Source organism: Phoca vitulina, unplaced genomic scaffold, assembly GCF_004348235.1.
Source record: "Phoca vitulina isolate PV1807 unplaced genomic scaffold, GSC_HSeal_1.0 scaffold7, whole genome shotgun sequence".
NCBI lineage: Eukaryota > Metazoa > Chordata > Mammalia > Carnivora > Phocidae > Phoca > Phoca vitulina.
Window position 1 is genome coordinate 55,304,994 of NW_022589710.1, and position 19,796 is coordinate 55,324,789.

The window sequence follows — 19,796 nt, forward strand, 5'->3', positions numbered from 1 at the left end:
TGGCCATAGGGAAGCAGACAGAATATACAGTTATCTTAGTCTTCCCCCAGCACCTTTTTTTCTAAGAATTGTATTTTCCTCCCCAATTTCATTATAGAAGCAGGAGCAGCCATATCACACCATGTCTTCTCTTCCTGGACAGATTTGATTGGTCTTCTAGTAAAACGTGGGGTTCATGGGGCACCTGGGTGGCTCGGTCATTAAGCGTCTGCCTTCGGCTCGGGTCATGATCACAGGGTCCTGGGATTGAGCCCCACATCGGGCACCCTGCTCCACGGGAAGCCTTCTTCTCCCTCTCCCACTCCCCCTGCTTGTGTTCCCTCTTTCGCTGTGTCTCTCTCTGTCAAATAAATAAATAAAATCTTAAAAAAAAAATGGGGTTCGGAATCAGCTGATAGTAGGAATACCCCGGTGGCCAACACCATTGAGCCACGCCAGATGGCTGATCCAGTGGTTGGGAACAAACTGTAAGCTGAACCTGTGAGATACTTTGTCCAGATTTCTGCAGTTGGGCCCAAGGTTGCTGGAGCATTAACTCCTTGGATACTTGAATCCTAATGTGTGCAATAAAGGAACCACCACAGCCATGTTTTTGTTTCATGAACTGAAATGGAGGAAGATAGTGTATAGATACAAGGGGGCTGAATAAAGAGATACTTGGAAAGCAGCACAGAAAAATAAGAGAAAAAGTCTTAACATTGTTTGAATCCTTGGATTCATTAATTTCTTTCTTTTTATTTATTTAAAATTAAATTTTAGTTAGTTAACATGGAGTGCAGTATTGGTTTCTGGAGTACAATTTCTGAAGCCCAAATACATTCCTCCATTGGTTTCTGAATCCAAAAATCTCCTTAGCACATTATTCCTTTTTGAGTCAGCCTGTTTGAATTGAATAGCTGTTACTTTGCCCAAACAAATGTTAACTATACTGCATGGTACTGAAGAGTTGGCTGTATCAAAAGTACAGCAAAGTGGGCAGCCATTGCAGCCTCACCAAAGGGCTGTTCAGGTCATGATCTAATATTGGAAAACACAGTAATCACTGTGAAAGCCTCACTGATCAGGGGATTTAACCCAAATTGTGTGGCACCACTGCACAGAACTGTTGTTCTGCTGCAACTGCGTTCTCAGGCACTTCTCTGGACCATGGTTAGCTGTCCAAATTGCAACAGCACTGTGTACACTCTATGCAACCTTGGGCCCAAGTGCCTGTATGGAAGAGGCAGGGAGTAGTTCTCAGACTACATCAGATGCCCACTCCATTCTAAAAACATAGAGGCCAGTAAGACAGGAGGCAGACTGAGAACTACTAGGTCAAGATGATTGACTTCCCATACTTCCCTAGAGCTGATTACACAGCTGAGTCTCTAACAGCACCCTTCGCTCCGTTCCCTTCCCTTTCCTGACCCAGCCCACAATAGTTAACATTTTTTCCTGCCTTATATATTTGTAGTCAGGAAAATGGAAAAAAATAAAATGAGTCGGGATCTGGGATTTTCTGAAGTGGAGTACATCACCTTTTAAGATCTATGACTCAGAGCTTAGGGTAGACAAGTGTATATGTGGTTCCTGCTTTCCTTCCATCTTCATTAGAGAGAGAATGAGCTTATAGTGGTTGGCATTAAAACTATTGAGTACATGTTTTTCAATGACAGTATTTGGTATAATTTACCTGAATGTATATGAGTATGTGTGTGTGTATGTTTTGTTTTATTATCAGTTTTATGGACTTATTTATTTAAGATGTCTGCGAACTACTAACTTCAGATAAAAGTATTCTTCACAACTCTTAACGTCAGTCTTTTTATTCTTATTTTTCCTATTATTTTGAATTGGTGGAGTTCATTCCAGGGTGATAACAGATGATTTGCACCTTGCTAGTAATCATCTTAAGGAAAACCATCGATGTTCATTAGTTTGATATTTCTCTTTGGGCAGTATTTTCATGAATTCCTGCCCAATTGGACCAATTTCAGGACTCCTAAGCCAAGGTTGAGGAGACTGAGCAATAAAGGTCATCATATGACCCTGATATTCATGACGTAACTTGTACTTTACCATAAACTTTAGTCTAATTTTGAACCATTTTATCTGAAGTCCAGAATGAGATGATAGAGTAATCTGGCAGTTTTTAATACAAAGCTCAACATAGATTAAATGAACAGATTGAAAATATCAAAGATGCGGAACAAGATGTAGAAGTTACTAAATGTTGAGGGATTAGAGGAGGACTGATGGATAGAGAATCTCAAATGTAGATATGAAAGACAAGCTGAGCTGGGTGGCCATCACATAGGTCATTAGGGGCTGCAGCAGGAAGGATTATGCCTACAGAATGCAGCATGCTTATGGCATGAGATGTGTTGTGTTCTGGTGTGTTTAAAGGATGAATGCAGTGTAGTGGCCAAAAACCTCTGACTAAGGTGGGCATGTTTGCATTCATCAGAATACAGCTTGCTTGAGGATGCAAGAATGGGTTAATTGGAAAGTGTAAAATGTAGTGCCTCCTGGACACCGTGTAATTGGCTCCCACTGGCACATCAGGGCAATGTGCCAGGTTCTGGCGTTGGCAGGGAATGAGTTCTCAATTAGGCAAATTTCTCCACTTCTTACATACCAGCTCTGTTAATGCTCTGGTCTTTGGCCGAGATTATTGCAATAACCTTCTAACAAGTCCCCCTGCTACTCCTCTTGCCCCTTTACAGTCTACTTGCCACATGTCAGCCCAAGAGATCCCTCCGATTTGTTAAGTTACATTACATCACTCGTCTGCTCAATGACCTCAAATAGTTCTCACTCACTCAGTAAAAGCCAAAGTTCTCATGGCGTATAAGGTGCTATGCATTCTGCTTCCCCCGCTCTTTACTGTATTGATCCTAAATCTTACTCCCCTTCTGTGAGTTCATTTACCTCAAGCCACAGGTGACTCCTCACTATGTCTCTAACATGCAAGGGACACATCTTCCTCAGGGCCTTTGCACTTGTTGGTTCCTCTCTCCAGCATGCTTTGCCCTATATAGATGTATGTATATTTCAGTACCTCCTCAGGACTCAGGTTAGGTTTCAGCCTCTTAGAGAGGCCTTCTGGGCTTACTGTCCTCCTGAGTACTTGAAATCCATCTCTACAACTATAATTTTCTGTATAGTAATTATCAACTATATATAAATATATATGTGTATGTTTTTATTTTGTTTAATCCTCTATCTTCTGATACTTAAACACAAGCTCTGTCTGCTTTATTCACTAACTTATCCCAGCACATAAAAGTGCCTGATATATAGTATGCTCTCAGTACATATTGCATATTTGTTGAAGGAACTGAGCCCTTCCTTGAATACCCAGAGATGCCTTGAATACCCAGAAATTACTATTTACTTCCTTTAGGGGATATATAAATACATACCACATATATGTATGTGTAAAATTCACTTACATGTAATGACCAGAAGAGAGGAGATTAACAAAAACTAGTGGAAAGGAGTGTAATTAAGAAAAAGGAAGAGGAAAAAAAAGTGGAGTGTCAAAATTAAGAAGTTCCAGAAACAAAAATTCTAAAAGAAATCCTAGAGAATGGCTAAGGGAGAGCCACTGGCTCAAAACTGGAGGATCATCAGTCACCTTTAAGAGGAGATTCTCAATTTTCGGAAGGATGAGAACAACACATGAAAGGGTTTAAGTTACATGGACCTGGGAAAGAGAGACAGGGCATCTTGGAGAAATAGGTGATTCCAAGTCTGGGGCAGGAAATGTACTGGGAACATCCTGTATTAACAGAAATGAAGGTTGCTATTCAAAAATTCCTGAAGAGTCAATTTGAAGAGAGTCTCATTGGTCAAAGATGAGACAATTTGAACATTAATAAGAATAATAACTGCCATGGAGTGAAACACATTAAGTATGATTAAATACATGAATTCATAATGAAAACAAAATGAGCAAAGAAAACACACTGGTCATCATTGGGAGATTCTACAAAAACCCAAGCTCATTATTTTGAAACTGGTAAATGAAAGGTGAAGCATTTCTATTGCCTTTTGGATAATAACTAGAAAACTAGTAAACCAGATATTAGATGAAGGTTTTTTTTTCCCTTTATAGAGGTTTTAATCTGATAAAGAAGACATTGTAAAATTAGAAATTATCACATTGAAACTTCTATTTGAATTAATGAATCGAGGCACTGATCCTCAACAATTGTTAACATAAAAAAGAGAAGCAATCAGCCATTATGTGTTTCCTGATAGAAGGACATACAACCTACCAATGAAGCAGTCTTGCCAGAAGAAATAAAACTGAATCAGATCAAGCTTCTACAAATAGTTAGCAATTTACAGAGTAACATATTAATCTGTGCCATGGAAATAGAATCAACACAATGCAGACTGTAGGAAATGTTAACAGGATAAACAACCCTATCCCCAACAAATAAATCACAAGGATAAATAAATTGGGCAGACCTTACAAAAAAGACTTCAATAAACATCAACAAATTACATTATTTGAATTTTATGTGGACCCTGATTCAAGCAAATAAAAACTAATAAACATAATAAACAAATAAAAATTCCAAACAAGTGGAAATTTGAACACTGAATGGGTTTTTGATGTTATCAAGGAATTATTGTTAATTTCTCTTATACATGACAAGGATAATAGAATACCTTTATCTCTTGAAATATTTGTGGTTGAAATCATATGATGTTTGATATTTTCTTCATAAATCATGTTCTCTATTTTCCCTCAAAATTCCTAATAGTTAACTCTTTGTGCTAAGCCTGTGTTTGTCAGAAGCAGAGCCTGAGATGAGGATTATGTGCAAGTGATTTACTAAGGAAGTGCTCTTGGGAGAGACCTGTAAGAGTACAGATTCAGGATAGTGAAGAGGAAGAAGTCAAGTAAAATAAAGTCCCAACTTCAGCCAGATTCTGCAGAGAAGCATAAAAGTATTAATTTTACTTTCGAGAGTATTTCAACTAGAGATCTGGAAAAGCCTCAAGGAGTCTGGAAATGGGAGATCTGCAGGAGTCCTGGGTGGGAGGCAATTAGCTTCATGGCCCTGGGGAAACAGAGTGGTGAAGAGTATGACCTCAGGAATCAGAGGGCAGAGGTTTAAATTCTAAATCCTGGCTCCTCCATGTACTGTGACTCAGCATTCTCATCTGAAAAATGGGGATAATAATAGCACCCACCTCATAGAGTCACAGGGATTAAATGAGACAATCTATATATGTCTCTTAGAACAATGTTTGGGTCATAAAGCTGTTGAACAAATATTTGGAATGATTGACAATAAATGCTTTGATTGATAGATGTCCTGAAACATACAATCTGTTTTTAAGTACCCAAAAAGTTAGTAATAAATATAGGTGATAATAAATATATACCTGATCAGGTAGATGGTAGTTGTAAAAGAGTTAGGAGGAATCCAACCAGAGATGGGGGCTGCCTTAGATAGCTTTCTCAGGTAGCAAACTTCAGGACACTGATTTGTGTGTGCTGAGGAACATTCTTGGGATCAGCTCCATGAGGGGCAAGAGAATAAGAACTGGAATCTTTAGTAATACGGGGGAGACAACATAGGATCATACTTTCAGGGGGAAAATATGTGAAAATGAGGCACAGACTCCAAATACTACTTGAGTAAAGGGGACTAAATCCTGGGATCTGTTGAAGTAAGAGCTTGAAGCCAGGAACAAGGTAAGATTCTGATTACGGTAAGCAAAGTATTAGGTAGGAGCTGAAGGAACATGAAGGTTAATTTGATGATATAGACTGAGTTATATCATTTAATGCTCACAATAACTCTATTAAAAAAAAAAAGGTGGTTAATACTGCCCTCATCTGAGAGGTGAAAAATCTTAGATAAAGTTTAAGTAATGTGTCCAAGTTAACTCATTGATTAAGTGGAACAGTTGTGACTAACTCCCAGATTTTTTTAACTACAGAGCTTGAGTGTTTAACTTCAATACTGAAATTTTAGTCCTAAGCTTTTAAGGCTATTTTTGGGCACCATCAGGTACTTGACCATTAATATCATGAGGATATGATATGACCTATTGATGGAATATATCTAGTATCCCTTCTATCAAAAAAAAACAAACAAAAAAAAGTTACCATATGTTGTAATTAGAATGTTGTCCCAAAATATTAAACATTATTAGTGCATATCCAGGACCAAAGCAAAAGCATTAAAATTTTTCGTTTTATCTATGCCAGAACTCAGCCTCCAGTAGAGCTGGGAGATATGAAGCTGACTTTCCTGTTGGTAAAAGTATGCTGACTTTTCCTCAAAAAAGGAAAAACAATATGCAGCATGAGATTGATCAAGCCCATTGGTCTCAAGCATAGAGACAAGTAAGTATGGCTATAGCAATATTTTTTGCATCACTGGTCATTAATAATGTGTCAGCAAGCATGGGACCATTTCCATCCAGCTACTGTATTAATGCCACTTTAGGAACAGAATAGGAGTAATTGGCTCAACATGCCTACAGTCACTTGTTTATCTAAGAATAAAACACTGAGAGGCATGTTGGCAAATTAAATGAAAATGAATCCTGCTCATAATCAAATAAAAATACAATACATTCAGAGAATGTTCTAGTGTTGAACTTTCCCCCATGCCCTAACTAACTGGCTGGAATGACTTCTTAAGTGTCATCTTATTCAACTTTTTGAGATGCAGGATGTTCCATTTAAAAGGAAATCTTCATTTTATTTTATTGTAAAGCTGGAATATAAGACTTTGGCTTTGTTATTCAAAATGGAAACAGATTTATTTTAAGGTGATCTTTTATTAAGCATAAAAAGAGACATTCTAGTATATTTTCAATCCAGGATGAATACCTGGAGTCCTACCCATATACAGAAAAACTATGAAAATACTGCTGCTATCCTTGTAACCTAAGTGTTAGAATAAAAACTCCTGAAGGTGGCACATCACTGCCAGTACTCAGTACTTAAAGAAGACAAGGTAAATGAAAAGACCTTGTTCTGAATAAATAATGATAGTTCGGGTTTTTGGTATGTATTTTTCTGATAAGATACAAAGCTCCTGAATGTTTTATAAATGTGTGATGTTGGAATAAGTAGAAAAACAAGTTTAAGTCATTTTTTTTAATCTGAAACTTTATTTAAATGATGCAGTAAGAGATTTCTACAAAGAAACCTAAAAAGCCTGGCATATGGACTTGGGCATAGTAGGTGCTCAACTAATACTTATTATGCACCACGAACATAGGGAGAGTGTGAGTTTGGCAATCAGATATGCATGAATTGAAATTCCAGTTAGAAAATTTATCAGCTCTCAGATGGCTTATTTAAATTCTTGTCCTACAGTTTCCATGTTTATAGTAGAGAATCTACTTCAGGGAAGGAGCTGAGAGTTAAAGGAATCTAATATGTGAAAGAATTTAAAATTATACTTTATACAAAAAGGCACATTTACCCATTTCATCCTTGAATAATTTGAGGCTGGAATTCTTATTTCTAAAATGACTGTGAGCTGTTATTGATAATATTGACAGATTAATAAAGAAGTCTATTTGAGACGATAGCAAAGTTGGCATGTTTTCAGTATGGATAGACAATCTTAAGATAGGCATGGCTAAAGGGGGTGAGGAATAAGCTGGTCTCTGAGATGCTCAGAAGGCTTATAGACAAATTCCAGACACAAAATGCCTTCCAGAATGATTCAGCTTATTTTATGTGCTTTGAAATGTACCAGATATTTCAATGTTTAATTTTAAATAAAAATTTTTTTCAATTTATCCTTTTTAAAGTTATACATAATCAAATAATGGCATGAAGAACTGGATGACTGAATAACTGGGTGAGTGAATAACTTCATAATTGAACTTAAAAAGTGAACTTGAACAGTATTATTGCTTGTAAAATTCTTAGCCATTTACTGAAACCTTTCCAGCTTCTAATTCCTACAAGTCTGAATATTACATATTCTGATAATAGCATGGGAATCTACTTATGAAAAAATAAAGTTGAGAAAGAATTAACAATCAACTTCAGTGACACCACCTACACCAAGGTGACATCCATCTTTATTAAATAGCTACAAGACTTCTTGAGGCTTTTATGATGAGAATTTCTCTTTTAGTCAGCAAATCATAGTTTCAGGCAGAACTGGGCTGCACTCCTTTTTGTATATATCAAACATATGCCACAGAATCATCATATGATCTTTCTCTACCCACATTAGCAAAAATTAATGTTTGATTAATGCATTAGATTAATAAAGGCATACTTTTCCCCAGCTCCATATGGAATTTTTCTAAGATAGAAATTTCACTAGAAAGTTAAAGAGGCTGGTGAACATTTCCCAGTTTTCATCTAAGAACTGTGATATCTGTCTTACTATTCCAATTGTGAGACTATTTCAAACAGTATGACAAGGAATTTTTCTTATATATTGTTTATATAAAAGACTCCTGTGCATTTTTTATCAAAAGAAATTGAACATTTATAACAAAACAAGAACAAAAACAAAAAAAAATAATTTGTAAAGATATCTTGAAATTCAGTCAAAGGAGTTTGGATATGTTGCTATACACAAGGTATATGAGAAGAAAAAGGTTATATATTTCTTACTAGATTAAATTAAAGTACTATACAGTGGCTAACTGAACATAATAAAAAAATTAAATATATTTGATTATAAAAGAAAACACCGTTGTCAGTGTAGGTGCTGCAATGTAGATAACAATTGGGATTCAAACAGAATTGAAACATTTCAAATACTTCTACTTCATACCAAGAAAAAAATAGAGAAAAAAAAAAAAACACCTTAGTTTAAAGTAGCTTTAAAAGAACAATGTGAGACTTTTGGAATGGCAAATTGAAGAAAATGACAAAATCTTTCTCCAAAAAAGCAATGATACAAAATGGACAAATTGTCAAAAATAACCATTCAAGTGCTCTGGAAATTGACCAAAACCATACAATAAATGAGAAACATGACTTTAAGAATATCAACTGAGCCTCAGTAAAAATAGTGGAGGATTGTAGAATTTTAGTCCAGGGCTGCTTTGTTCTTACCCATTCCAGCTCTATCATCCAGAAGTTTACCTGGGGGTATAGGCTGCAGCCTACTAGCAGGCTCACTGCAAGAAAGGCTGTATGCACAGCACTGTGTGCAAACTTAGAAAAGATTGCAGGGGCCTTAATGAGCTACTGGATTTTTTTTTTTTTTTTTAAAGATTTTATTTATTTGACAGAGAGAGACACAGCGAGAGAGGGAACACAAGCAGGGGGAGTGGGAGAAGGAGAAGCAGGCCTCCTGCAGAGCAGGGAGCCCGATGCGGGGCTCGATCCCAGGACCCTGGGATCATGACCTGAGCCGAAGGCAGACGCTTAACGACTGAGCCACCCAGGCGCCCCTGAGCTACTGAATTTTAAGAGATCTATTGGCAAAATGTGAAAGTCCTACTCTTTCCAAGTGTTTGAGCATAACCTCTAAACAAGCATTGGATGAGAACTAAGCTATGTGGACCCAAGAACTATGTCAAACAAACTAACCTTAAAAAGCAAAATAAGAATTAAAGAAGACAAAAATAGAAACAAATAACTGAGCAGAGACATCAGTCACCACACAGGCAACAAATTAGTCCAACCAAGTCACTAATAAACATAAAAATAGAAACAAATATCAATCCTGGTGGAAACCAGAGTCTAGAATTGCTGCAATGTAATTCTAAAAGTTCAGCTTTCAAAAGAATATTATGAGGTATGTAAAGAAACTAGAATTTTTGACCCATTAAGAATTATGTTGCAATCCCTAGAGCAAAAACTAAAAAATATCTACCAAAAAAAACCACACACACACACACACACACACACACACACAAATCCAGTAGATAATTCAACAAAACAATTTTATGGCACATTAGATAATTATCAACATAACATCAAGAAAGGAAATAGAGGGAAAAGAGAGAGAGACAGAGAGAGGGAGGGAGAGAGAGAAGGTGTGAAACATAAAGGAAACAAATAGCAAAATGGCAGATATAAATCCAACCATGTCAATAATGATATTAAGCATTCATGGATTAAAAACTCTCATTAAAAGGCAGAGATTGTCAGAATGGATAGAAACAAAAACGAAACAAACAAAAAATTATAAAGATCCAAATATATACCCCCTATAAGAGGCACTCTTTAGTTTCAAAGACACACTTAATCAAAAATAAAAGGAGGGGAAGAGATACACCATGCAACAGTAACCATGAGAGAACCAGAGTGACTATACTAATATCAAACAAAAGACATTAAGAAAAAAATTGCTTTTAGTTACAAGACGGACATTTTCTAATTATAAAAGATCAACTCACTTAGGAGGCATAATAATTATAAACACAAATGCACCTAACAAAATATTTAAAAAAATATATGTAGCAGATTTAGATAATTTAAAGGATAAATAGAAAATATAACAAAAATATTTGGACAATTCAATGTCCTACTCCCACAAATAGTGAGCTCAGTTAGAGTGAAAATCAGCAAGACTATTAAGGATGTGAGACATAAGATTATGAAAGACATTATTGATGAAGATGACCAAAGAGATATTCATAGAACACACTACCCAACAGCAATAGAAAAAATACATGGAAGATGTTTCAGGAAAAATTATGTTCTAGGCCATAAGAATTCTCAATAAATGTAAAATAATTAGACTCATATAAAGTATGTTCTCTGATCACTATGGAATTACATTAGAAATAAAAAAAGAAAGAAGAACATGAGAAATCCAAAAATATTTGGAAATTAACAGCACACTTCTAAGCAACCAATGAACTAAAGAATAAATCAAAAAAGAAATCAGAAAACATTTTGAGTTGAACAAAAATGAAAACACAATACATAGAAATTCATGGCATGTATCTAAAACAGTGCTTAGAAGAAAATTTATAAATGAAATGCCTGGATTTGAAAAGAAATATTTCAAAGCAATAACCCATGAATTAATTTTAGAGAGCTAGAAAATAAAAGAGTAAATTAAACATAACACAAGAAAAAAGAAGGAAATAAGATTAGAAAAGAAGTAAGGAAACCTGGGTGGCTGATCAGACTCTTGGTTTCAGCTCAGGTTATGGTCTCATGGGTGATGGGACCAGCTGAGTTAGGCTCTGTGCTCAGTGGGGTGTCTGCTTGAGATTTTCTCTCTTCTTCTTCCCCTCCCCCTCTCACACACACGTGTGCACTCTTTCTCGCTCTCAAATAAATAAATCTAAAAAAAAAAAAAGAAAGAAATGGTATCAAATACAAAAAAAAAAAAAAATACTACAAAAGCGAATCCCCAAAATTTTATTGAAAAAATCAACAAACTTGTCAAATATTTACTTAAGAGTTGGCAAGAAGGGCGCCTGGGTGGCTCAGTTGGTTAAGCGACTGCCTTCGGCTCAGGTCATGATCCTGGAGTCCCTGGATCGAGTCCCGCATCAGGCTCCCTGCTCGGCAGGGAGTCTGCTTCTCCCTCTGACCCTCCCCCCTCTCATGTGCTCTCTCTCATTCTCTCTCTCTCAAATAAATAAATAAAATCTTTAAAAAAAAAAAAAAAAGAGTTGGCAAGAAAATAAGAGTAGAAACAAATTACCAAAACAAAAATAAAAGGGAGGCTAGCACTACTGATTTTACAGAAATTAAAAAAAAATCACAAGGGAATATTATGAATAATATTTTGCCAACGAATTGCACAATGTGGTTAAAGTGGAAAAATTCCTAAAAAGATAAAAATTACTAAATCTGAACAACAATAAGAACAACAACAAAAAATAGAGTATATGAATAGATGTATAACAAATGAAGAAATTAAATCAATGATTAAAAATCTTCTCACTAAGTAAAGACCAACCTCCCATGGCTACCCTGGGAATTTAATTGGTCATTAAGAGGAGCAAGTAATAACACTTTGTGAACTCCTCCAGAAAAGGGAAGAAGCAACAGAAATGGAAAAATTTCTTTCAGAAATAAAGGGGGAGGGAACACTTCCTAATTCATTTTGTGAGGCAAGTGCTATCCTAATCCTATCAGTAGAGGGAAAAAAGACATCAACGGGAAAAAAAAAAAGTACAAGCCAATAGATTTCATGAATATGGTTGCAAAAATCCTCAAGAAAATATTAGCAAATAAATCCAGCCATGTAGGAAAGTGATTATATGTACACCATGCCCAAATGAGGTTTATCTCAGGAATGAAAGGTTGGTGTAATATCTGAAAATCAATTAATGTAATGCACCATATTAATAAAGTAACAAAACCTCATGATCATATTAATAAATGCACAAATACGTTTCGAAAAATCTTATATCCATTGATGATAACTTCTAACAGATTAAGAATAGAACTTCCTGAAACAGATAAAGAGTATCTACAAAAGTCCTATAGCTATAGCTTTTTTTTTTTATGATTTTAGGGGAAAACATTTGATGTTTCACCACTAAAGTGAAAAGTTTACTAAGATGGTGAAACACCAAATGCTTCCCCCTTAAGATCAGGAAAAGGCAAGGATGCCTGCTCTTACCACTTTTATTCAACATTGCATGCATTGAAGGTATAGGCAGTGAATTAGACAGAAAAACAGCAGAAGAAAATGATAAAGAAATAAAAGATATCCAAATTGGAAAGAAAGAAGATTGTTTTATTTGCAGATGACTTGATTCTGTATGTAGAAAATCCAAATAAGTCACAAAAAGTAGCAAAACTTTCAAATAAGGTCAGGATCAAGATCACAGGATTTAACATCAATATAGAAACATTAATTATATTTCTATACTAGTAGTGAACATTTGCAAATGAAATTAGAAAAAAACAATTCCATTCACAATTGCATGAAAAAAATGAATAAAATACTCAGAAGTAACATTAACAAAAGCAGTACAAGATTGTGTACTGAAAATTTCAAAATGCTGCTGTGAGAAGGAAGATTAAATAAATGGAGAGACATTCCATATTCATGAATCAGAAGATTAAATGTATTAAAATGGCAATTCACCATGAATTGGTCTATAGATTTAATTAAGTCAATTTCAACCACCCCCCACCCCACCCCCACCCCCGCCGCCAAGCCTTTTTGTTTGTAGAAATTGACAAGTTCAAGTTTACAGAGAAAGGCAAATGAGGCAGAGTAGCCAAAACTTCTTGACAGGAGAATAAGATCAAGCACTTAAACACTTTCCAATTTCAAAACTTCCTATAAATCTATAATAGTCAAGGCAGCGTGGCCCTGGCATGAGGATAAACTTATAGATAAACTGAACAAAAATGAGAGTTTAAAATTAAACCCTTTACATTAATGGTTAAAAAGAGCAAGGCCACAGTTAGATTTATGGGTCTAAATTTTTTGTTCAGTAACAATCACCAGGGAGGTTCATAAAACAAATTGTTACCTAGTAGCAGGACAAAAAGAAAAAAAAAAGTTGGATAAAATTTGAGAATCTTGCATCGTGGGATTTATTTCAAAATTACATTAAAGTAATGCTAATTGTGGGCAGTATCAAAGATAAACACAACCAGACATTAATTTCAAGGAGTGAGAACAGATTATATTCAGTAACTACTGACTGTAGGGGTAAGGGCTGAGCTCCATTCTGATATGTTCAGAGGTGATCAGACCTTTGAAAGGAGAGTAGAGTAGGGAGGGGAAATGTCTGGGGCTTAAACAGTCAGGGAAGTGAAAAATCACAAAAAGGCAGAAGGGGGTAGAGGTGGTCCAGGTGAAACCCATCTGGGTTTGCTAACTGGCACTTACCAAAGGTTAGCTTCTTCCTTCACACAAAGACTGGGAAACAGGGGCCCTATCGTCAAGCATTGGCTTCAACAGACAGTAAATTCTTTTGGCAGCCATGAGTTTTCTCAAGCAGGCACTTTAAGAGGGACTAGAGACATCCTACGGGTACTGCCTGGAACTGCTGGAAACTATGGTAGTGTTTGTTCAAGTCTTTATAGGCCAAGATGGAGGCAGTCAAGAAAAATCTGACTACGGTTTGGTCAAGGAGAGAGTCTTGGTCAGCAGGGATTTTAAAAAGTGCTCTGTAAGCCACCTACATGAGAACCATTGGAGTAATTACTGGAAATGTAATTTTTGAATCCTACCCGGAATTATTAAATAAAAATATTAAAATTAAAAGAAAAGTAAAATATTGAATTAAATATTTAGAAATCACCCTAGATGATTCATACATACATGAAAGTTTGAAAACCACATGTTGAGAGTGACCACGATATTAGAAATGGATGTACATCGTGATTTTTACAACTGCTTGGATGAAAACAAAAATAAGGATATAATAATGATACCAAATATATATTAAGAATCTAAATATGTGTCAGGCTTATTTTAAGAACTTTACATGTATCAACTCACTTAATTGTATATTATGTTTGGAATATTCATTTTAATGATAAAGAAAACTATATACAGAAAGGTAAAACAATTTACCTAAGGTCCATACAGCAGAGCAAGAATTTGATCCCAGAAATTCTGCCTCCAGAGACTATATCCTAAGTCACTACATTATATATTTAATTGCTGACATGATGATCAATAACCTATATCCAATATTCTTAAGAAAATTTCCTGTGGATATAGCAATATGGAGGTGTTGCTAAATTTGACAAGACTTATTTTTGTGGAGTAATGAGTGTTAGAGGCAGACTAGAACAGCTTAAAGATGGAATGGTCAAAGAAGACAGAAAAAGTAAATATAAAAGCAAAAAGTATTAAATTATAAAGTAAGCATATTCCCCTCTATTTGTAGAGAAAACCAGTAAAGTAAAAAAGTTGAATTTTTGGAAAACATAACAAAATAAATAAAAACCTAGCCAGACTAATCAAGGAGAAAAGGTGATAAATTTATATGATCAGAAAGATATTAGATATTAAATATATAGCTTAAAGACATTAAGATCTTAAAAATATTAGAAATCTAAAGAATGTATTTTTATAAAGGCATATTGCCTTTTGTCTCCTGGAGCCATGCGTTGGTGGTCAGCAAAAACAAGTGTCTTTAGGAAAGGTGGCAAAAAAGGAGCCAGGAAGAAAGTAGTTGATACATTTTCTAAGGAAGATTGATGTGAAAGCACCAGCTATGGTCAGTATAAGAAATATTGGAAAAATACTAGTCACGAGAACTGAAAGAACCAAAATTGCATCTGATGGCCTCAAGGGTTGGGTTTTTGAAGTGAGCCTTGCTGATCTGCAGAATGATGTAGTTGCATTTATAAAAGTCAAGCTAATTACTGAGGATGCTCAGGGCAAAAACTGCCTAATTTCCATGGCATGGACCTTACCCGTGACAAAATGTGTTTGTTCCATGGTCAAAAAATGGCAGACCATGATTGAAGCTCATGTTGATGTCAAGACTACCAGTGGTTATTGGCTTCATCTCTTTTGTGTTGGTTTTACTAAGAAAACATAACAATCAGATTCGGAAGACCTCTTACACTCAGCATGAGCAGGTCTACCAAATTTGGAAAAAGATGATGGAAATCATGACCCGAGAGGTGCAGACGATGACCTAAAAGAAGTGGTCAGTAAATTTCTATGTCTTTTCTGATGACATAGACATAGAAAAGGTTGTCAGTCTCTTTATCCATTCCAAGATGTCTTTGTTAGAAAAGTAAAAAATGCAGAAGAAGCCCGAGTTTGAATTGAGAAAGCTCAAAGAGCTTCATGGTGAAGTTAGTAGTTCTGGAAAAGTTACTGGGGATGAGATCAGTGTTAAAGTTGAATGAGCTCATGGATGGGGGCCACCAGTCCAAGAACCTGTTTAAAATTCAGACATTTTGGGGACCCTGGGTGGCTCAGTCATTAAGCATCTGCCTTCTGCTTGGGTCAGGATCCCCAGGTTCGGGGATCAAGCCCTGCATCAGGCTCCCTGCTCACGAGAAGCCTGCTTCTCCCTCTCCCTCTGCCCTTGCTTGTGTTCCCTCTCTCACTGTCTCTGTCTCTGTCAAATAAATAAATAAAATCTTTAAAAATATATAAACAATAAATAAAATTCAGACATTTAATGGTGACAAATAAAAATTCTTATTTGTGAAATAAATAAATAATAAATAAATAAATAAGGCATATTAATCTGAAAATTTAGATGCCCACATTTTTAGAAAAAAATATAACCTACCAAAACTGAAAAGAGAAATAGGCAAATCTCAATAGCACTTGTTCCGTTCAGTACATTAATCTATTATTTTAAAAATACCAGAAAAATCTCCAGATTTAGATGATTTCATGAGCAAACTCTTCCAAACATTTAAATACAAAATCTTCTATTTTAAAGATAAAATAATTCTTAGTTCCTTTTTTATTAAATGAGAATAATCCTTATATCAAAACCTACCAAGGGCATTAAAAGAAAAACTATAGATCAATTTCTCTAGTGAATGTTATTTCAAAAATCTAAACAAAATTTTAGCTAACTGAATCCAGTAATACCCAAAGTGGGGTTAAAATGAGCTGAAAGCCTTCATTCTTTTTACCTGTGTGAGATACTTCAGGTAAATTCCAAGAAAATTATTTGTTTCTTGAAGATTAGAAAAATATTAAAATTGGAGTATTAATCCATTAATGGAAATGTAGAAATAAATGGAAATAAAAATTTAAATGAAATAAAAGAGTGGGTATATGCATGTCCCTGACAAAATTCCCTGCATTTGAAAATTCTGGAAAAAGAGTTTAGCAAACTAGCCAGTAAGATTTCTTTTTTCCCTATTTATTTCACGTCATCAATATCATCCGCACGTGTTCTTAGTGGTCCCTACTTATGAATAATAGATGCAAATCTGTGTTTGTCTTTTAGTTTTTTGCTCTTTTCTTTTGTAGTCTTGAGGGAATGATATAACAATACTTCGTGTCACTCTATCAATTTAAAATTAAAAAAATGAGAAATAACTATTTTGGAAAAGTGGTGATCGCTTTTGCATTTTAAAAATATTTACAAATCAGAAATATAAATGTAACTCCATAGACACCATACTTATTTAATTTTCAAGTAAATCAACCAGGAATAACTTCTTGATAACTTTCCTAAAATTTTATATCACTAACCAAGAAAAATTTACTTAAATTTTTATATTTTTCCTTTGATTTTTATCTCAGAATGGGTGACTAAGTTGTGCAGAAATGTTGATCTTATTTTAAAAGCCAATATTTTTGAAGAATGATATGGGATTATAAACTGCACTTAACAAGTGTCTCAGTGCTGAAGCTTTGAAGAAAATCCCAATGTCTTGGCTGTTATTTATAAAGTAAAAGAAAGTAGAGAAGTCAAGGAAACATAATAAAAATGATTTTCCCTTGCTTTGAGCATCTTTGATATATAATTTTAGCCAGAGGAGTCTCAACCATACAGTTGATATTGATTTGAGCAGGTGATAGGGTAACAACTGCCTTTAACCAAGAAAATTATTTTGTGTTCTATAATAGGAAAAATAATAGTGGGCCAGTGATTCATATTTTCAGCTCTGGGGCAAATCCATTGATTATTTTATATTTTATTACCTCTGTGTTGAAAGTGGAAGGTTTCTTCCTCATGTTCTCTATTTTGTAAAATAAAAAATGGCACTAGGATTTTTACAGTCATAATCATTCAAGAATGTAAGGTGGGTTTTGTGGGGTCATGGTGTGTGCCTTCCCTGGTGTTTTGCATGTTAAACACTTTATAATTGTCTACTAAATGCCTACAATAGTGAAGTATCTTTTTGAAGTACTATTGGAAAATACTAGCAAAGAGTAAATTTAATCCCAATATAATATGTGTGTGTAGGTACGTATGCAAGTACATGTATATTTTTCTCCTTACATAGAAATTCAGGAGACAATCAATTCAATGTTTTTGGATGTAGTCTGTGATTAAAACAGTAGGTCACAGTGAGCATCTGAACAACTTTTTTAAAGCAAAGTTACAGAGAACTCCTCAAGCATTCCGATCTATCATGCCTGTGGAGAATGATGGGTTTCACCTGCTCCACTATCTGTTTCGAATGAAAGACTCTAGAGACGTTACTCCATGTGGCAATAGAACTGTGCTTTGGGACAAACCAAATCAAAGTCAGGCAAAAATATAGGTAGTACTTGGTCCCTGAATGATAGACCAAGTAAAAACTAATTATTTTCTTTCTTAAAGATTTTATTTATTTATTTGACAGAGAGAGACACAGTAAGAGAGGAAACACAAGCAGGGAGATGGGAGAGGGAGAAGCAGGCTTCCCGCCGAGCAGGGAGCCCTAAGCGGGGCTCGATCCCAGAACCCTGGGATCATGACCTGAGCTGAAGGCAGACGCTTAACCGATGGAGCCACCCAGGCATCCCATTTTACTGACTAAATCTTTAACATCCAAGCTGTCCTTACTTGCTGTCAGGAGCACCATGCAAGTGAAGAATTAGTTCAGTTCAAGATGAGCAGACAAGCACATTTATACACAGATCTACATCTTATAAGTGCAAATATAATTCATTTTTCCTCAGCCAACTGAACTTTCATGAATAAAAGTAAGCTAAAAATCACTATGACAAGAAAGTACACCTATGGTTTTGATTGTGCAAATTCCCTCTTCTGTCAGTTCCTTCCAGGAATTCTATAATTATCTGGCTAAATGTTTAGGCTAATTTATGCTTCTGCCTTTACTCATGCTCTCTTGTTTATTTTTTTTTTTCTTCTGTTTATTCTGGCCAAAATTCAGAAAAAAAACTCTGCCACCTTATCTTAGTCAGCTTGGACTACTATAAGAAATTATCATAGGCTGGGTGGTTTAAGCAAGAAAAATTTATTCTCTCACATTTCTAAAGGCTGAAAGTCCAAAATCAGGGGGCCAGCATGGTTGAGTTCTGGTGGAGGCACTTCCTGGTATCTGGACAGCTGTCTTCCTGTTATACCCTTGCATGGTGGAGAGAGAGAGGGCTAAGGTTTTACCCCTTCTAAGAATACTAATTCCATCTTGGGGGATCCACTTTCAATGATTTAATTACCTCCCAATAACCCCCCATCTCCTAATCCCATCTTATTGGGGGTTGGGGTTTCAACGAATGGATTTGCAGTCTTTAACCCTACTAAACATGCCACTACTGTTGGGGCAATCAAATTTTGCTTGTGAAAGTCAGTGTTTGCAATGCAGTCTTGGCATGTAAGCATGAGTACACATGTCTGTGCTTGCATACATGTATGTGTGAGCACACGTGATGTGCACATGTGCATTTTGAAGATACTATCTTTCATCAAAGGGGAACCTACTGAATCATTGGCTCCCTTGCTGTCCTTTTTATTATTACTTTTTTTAAAGATTTTATTTATTTGTCAGAGAGAAAGAGAGCACAAGCAGGGGGAGTGGCAGGCAGAGGGAGAAGCAGGCTCCCGGCTGAGCAAGGAGCCCAATGTGGGACTCGATCTCAGGACGCTGGGATCATGTCCTGAGCTGAAGGCAGACGCTTAACCAACTGAGACACCCAGGCATCCCTATTATTACTTAATGAATTGCTGTACCTCCCTTACCTCAATATTCTTAAGGGCTAAGCAGGAAGTCACTGCTATCTGCTCCACCTAACTTACCTCACTCTCTTTGAACCAAAGGTGTATGCCTTGATCTCTCACGAAAATTAACCTCTATAAATTTGGATTCAAATTTATTTCATATACCAATAAGATTCAACAGAAAGAAGGTTCAAGCTGTTACAGATCAAAAACATAACCCTGGCTACCTACGTTGATAGTATAAGAGCACACTTATAATTTATGAAAATAAATGTAATTTTGAGAGCTTAGTCTATTCCAAGCTTCTTTTTAAG

The 19,796-nt window shown here is 35.6% G+C and overlaps 1 pseudogene; it reads left to right on the plus strand.

Annotated features, from left to right (window-relative positions):
* Positions 1 to 14,990: 14,990 nt before the first annotated feature.
* LOC116632769 lies at positions 14,991 to 15,787 on the plus strand (annotated as a pseudogene).
* The last annotated feature ends 4,009 nt before the right edge of the window (positions 15,788 to 19,796 follow it).